The sequence below is a fragment of the Pteropus vampyrus genome, unplaced genomic scaffold, assembly GCF_000151845.1.
Source record: "Pteropus vampyrus isolate Shadow unplaced genomic scaffold, Pvam_2.0 Scaffold264, whole genome shotgun sequence".
In the NCBI taxonomy this organism is placed as follows: domain Eukaryota; kingdom Metazoa; phylum Chordata; class Mammalia; order Chiroptera; family Pteropodidae; genus Pteropus; species Pteropus vampyrus.
In genome coordinates, this window is record NW_011889045.1 from 930,942 (window position 1) to 936,351 (window position 5,410).

Genomic DNA, 5,410 nt, shown 5'->3' on the forward strand with positions numbered 1-5,410 from the left:
CCTGAAGAAATCGGAGTGTTCATCCTTCCCCCCGTGAGAACTCACGGACTAGAACACACACCCGGCCCCTAGGAGATCGATGCTGGAATCGTGCACGCGCTGCAGAAACATTCGATTCACGGTTCGGTATTTTAGTAAAAAGCATAACCCGCTTCTATTTTTATCTCTCATTCTTGCAAAGTTTGGCAGCCATGTCGCATCCTCACATAAACAAAGCCCCTTTGTATCTCCATCAAGGGGACTAGGCAAATGGCTCGTTTGGATCTAATGCATGTGTTTCTCAAATTTGATTTATCAATAATAAAGGCATTATCGTGTTTCATTAAAATACATGTTAATTTAATGACTATGTACGGCTCAATTTACGTATCAGATTAGTATGCTATTCTGTATACTTCCTTTCTTCGGAGGAATTTTGAATAGACTATGCAAATCCTTTAGAAAAAAATAGAATCAAAAATCGAAAAAAAGAAATCTTAATTTGAATCTGTCTTTCTAAAAAGGTGCAAATTAAAATAAAAGCAAAGAGCAATTGAACGCTACTTCTCTTCATAAATGGAGCCAAAAATAAATGATAAAGCATTATTCAAAAATGATTCAAACTTGATCTAATACAGACCTACGTTTGGCATTATTATTATGCTTTATATGAATAGCGTTTTTATTTTTTGGATGATTAGTCTCTTCTGTTTCTATGCTACATATAGAATGATATAATTATAGAGTTTAATCTATACAATTATAAATTAAAACTACCTGTTTTTCTTTTAATTGATCACTTGTGTAGAGTTTCCTCCAACATCTCAAATGATAATAATGTGAACAGAAATCAGGCCAAGTTTCAAGTTGCCATAAAAGTATCTAAAATCACATCTCTACCCTCTCGAGCACACACATCACACAAACACACACAACCGGGAATAATCATGTCAAATTAACGATGTATTTAGAATGTAAATTAAATCAATTACTTAAAAATGTATCTATCTTTCAACTGTTTAAAAGACATTTCTTCTTTTATTGTACTATCCGCAAACTCGCCTTGAGTTGTCCAGTTTAATGGACAGGAATCATTTCTAAAAAACTTAAAACATAATTTATATTTGGTTTTTGCATATGTGATTTTTGTGGGCAGAGTCAATCATCATAATTACATTTTGCCAAAGTTCATAAAAATTTTATTTTATTTTATCGTTATAGTTATTAGCTTTATTAATTTTAAAACTTTATTCGGCGAACATCTACGAGGAGTTATCAGGGTTGTAATAACTTGGGTTATATAAAAGTGTCCACAGGTATGAGAAGAACTATCTTGTCATTTTAAAAAACTCAATGAATAATTCTCACATAATAAAGATCTGGTTATTTTCATACATGAGCTAAAATAAATAATGCTTGTGATGTTTCAATTACATAACACTTAAAAGGTTGGACCACAATCCCTGAAATAACAGATTCTACCTCTCTCTCTAAACACACACACACACACACACACACACACACACACAGACACACACTCATATAAGTACACACACACATCTTTATCATATTTGGCACAACTGTCATAGCATCCTGGTGTCCTGCAAGGCATTTTTCATATCACCCAACAATTATACATATGGATAAGTACATGTGTATTATAACATTATATATATATTTTTTCGTAAATGTAGGCTGATATTTTAAAATCAAAATTTGCTTCATGTTTACTTAACTCTGGAATTATCTCCATGACCTGAATTTAAATGACTCTCATACATAAAAATGAACCCGTTATTTAGAAAATCAAAATACTCGTAGATACACCAAACTCCTGGTTTAGAGTAACTAAGAAAATCACATATACTATCTCTGAATAAAGAGAATATCTCATTAAGAATCTTGTCATTTCCTGCAATAAAACCAGCCACTGATACTAAATTGGTCGCTTCCCTTTCCTTATGCCCATAACGTCTGAAGTAAACTGACGAATTTGAGTAATAAAGACACAACTTCATACAATTTTTCCCACTGAACAAAATGGCGTAACAACATATCGGAAGACCATCTGGAAAAGGCCGCTACAGGCCTGACATCCTAACGGAGCGATGGCCATTGTCGCAGATGACTTCACTCCCTCCGTTCCTACAGCCTCAAATTCCATGACCTTCCATTGCAGTCTCCGCCCCCTGTTCATGCTAATGCGGTCTGCCCAGGTCTGCCCAGGTCTGCCCATGTCTGCCCACGTCTGCCCAGGTCTGCCCACATGTGCCCACATCTGTCCAGACTTCCCTCGCATGCAAGAGAGCAGACGGACCGACCAGGAAAACGCCTTCATCTACGCCCTGCCCGGGTCTTTAAAAAGCACAGCCGAACGATCATTCAGCATTCTGATGCATTTCGCGGCATTTTTTTCCTCTTGTTTTCACTAGACCACGGGTTTTGCACAAAAGGACAGAAGGACAGAAGCCAGGAGCGGCCAGCTGGAAGCCATGCGGGAGGGGCAGGGCCCTGCGCTCCCCCACGCTCCCCAGGTGTGCCACTGCCCACGTGTTCGCCGCCGGGAGCCCCGCACACCTGGCCTTGTGGCGTTCCCTGGAGCCTTCATTACCTGGGCACGGCTGACTGAATCGTGAGCCGCTGGGGATTGATTCACACACACAGCCCCCCCGCGCCCCTGAGGTTGGGGGTGAGGGGTGAGATTTTTTCCCATTTAATTTTAACTAAACTCAGTCATGAGCTTGAAGGAAAAATCATTATGAAGGGCTTTAATATTTCTGTGCAGATAATTTGAAAATTCTTTCCAAAAATTGTTTCTGTCGGTTTATATTTACACAGGAAATCCTCAAGATGTAACATAACCGCAACAGCTAAATTGGAAAAGGCTGGCATTATGTCATATTAAGTCCCTCAGGTTTTGACACCTTAATGGTTCCATGCCTACATGAACCATCAATAACAGTACTCCAAGTCTACACTAATTCAAAGTGACTAGAATTATGTCATACCAAACTACAGAGTTTATGACATGGGTTTAAGAGGTGGATGGCACCATTTCACTTCAAATGAAAAGCTTTTCACAAAAAAAAAAAAAAAAAAAATTCAATTTACTAGGCTTTCTCGAAATTCCCATTAAATCTCTTCACTTTCTTGGTTCTTAGTCCCACTGCAAATATTGTATATATCCAGTAATCTATTGAATGCTCCAGGATTCGTTCCCAAACTGAGAGAATGAAAAACTGATAGATTTCTATCTTTGAAGACTGTCTCCTGTGGACATGATGTTCCCAGCTTCTCTAAGGTAATGCTGATAAAAAGAAGCAAACCTGTTCTAGTCTTTATTCTTTCCTTTTTATGAAGACATCTACTTTTCAAAATATTGACTTTCACATCTACTTCACGTTAGACATTCTTAACCCCACAAAATAAATACCATTATTTTTACAATTGAACAAATAGAAGCCCAGAGGAGCTAAATTAGTTTCCCAACAGCAGAAAAGTTACACGTAGTTGTGTCTGAATTTAAAACGGTTCCTTTTCACGCACACTAGCTATAATCCTCATTTTCTTTTACCAGATTTGTAAAGAAATACATGTAAATAAAAGTTACAACATGTAAAACTGATTTCAAAACCAGTCTTCCAAACTAATTTCCATTCAGTTATTATAAACATAAGGTCACGGATGAAAAGCGAAAGATATGCACTCCACCAGTACAGAATCCCTACGTTTTTATGATCTTTTTGTATCCTCATCACCAATACTGAAATGTTAGATTCTACAGCTGTCTCAATCCTTAACATGGGACATGCTGAATACTACGGAGATGTCAGATGTTGGACTTATTCAATTAATCGATTCTATGAAAACTTCAGTAGTTTTTTTTGTTTGTTTTTTTGTTTTTTTCTTAAAAATAAACCCTCCAGAAAACAGTATGTTGCTTGGAACTTAAAATAACATGAGCCCTGAGATAACCGGTGGACACATAACTCCTGCTTTCACAGGTTTGGGTTGGCAGGTACTATGCAAATGGCAGAACACTCCCTCCTCGTCGATTTGCTTCTGGAAAATGAATCTCCCCTCTGTTTATGTCTTGCCATCGAAGAGCATTTGATGAATATTTTCTCCTTACATAGATGACCAACACTTGCTTATATGAAAGTCATTACTAAAATGCAGAACCTAAACATCCCTATGTAGATGAAGACATCCCAATGAGCCGTAGTTATTTATTTATAGGCAGCAATTACCTGAGGCCAACACACATTCCATCCAAGCCAGACTCTGATTTAAAATGTCTTCACTTCTGCACAAGCAAACTGCAAGCAACAGTCCCACAGCAGCCATAATTTGGCTTTCTTCATCAATGCTGTATTTGGTGGCACCTTGCGCTTCGCTTTATTACGTTGACGTGCAAGCTTGGCTACAGAACAATGGTGCTCAGGGAAGTCGCGTGTCGGAACGCCCTGATTTCTGTGCATGTAAGTTCTCAAGGATAATGCCACCTATTTCGTAGGAAGCTGTGTCGTGCTGGGAGCTTAGATAACCACAGAAGGCCTAATGTTTTATTCTAAATTTAGGACGTTGAAATGAAGAATTTTTTTAATTGTTATGGCTTCAGACATGGCAACTGAGAAGAAGAAAGGAAAGAAAGGAAGAAAGAAGGAAATAAACAAGGATCATAATCAAAGGATCGATGTGCAATCTTATCTGGAATGACCACTTACGTGTGTTGTGATTTTATCTACCTACTACCTATGTATCTCCTATCATCTACCTACTTTCTTTCTCTTAAAACTCTGATACAAGGTTTTATTCTGCAGTATTCCCCCCGAATCAGTTACTAAGTGCAATCTGAACATTTTCCCAGTAGCCTTATATTCACATTATAAAAAATGAACCACGAGCATATTTGACTTGCGACATTAAAAGAGCACCTGTTTATTTGGCTATAGTTTTGGTCAAAGCGTGTAAGCCATCATCTTAAATTGTTTTCAACAAACTTTTACTTGGGCCGTTTGTCAACTGGATTACTGTAAGTTTAAGCATATTTAATATAAAAAGGAAAAGAAGGAGAGATTCGCTTCCAAATGGCTCATTTCGCCATAAACAATAGCTGCAGTGACTTTAGTTATCTTTAAGTTATATCTGAATGCTTAATACAGATATATAATTATAAACCAAATAGGCATGCTCAGAGTTTGAGCACGGATAATTAGTGATTTTTTAGTAGATTTTAGTGGATAAATCTTTCCATAAGCTTTAATTTGTCCTTTTTTGAAAAAAAAATCTTTTTTCTGTCCTCTAAATTCTGTTTTCCTTCATTTCCGTCCATCCCTCCCTCTCTCCCTCCCTCCCTTCCTTCTGAAAGAAACCTGCCTGATATTAAGAATCCACAGCCCGTCCCAAAGCTCTCGCTCCATTTCCTGCA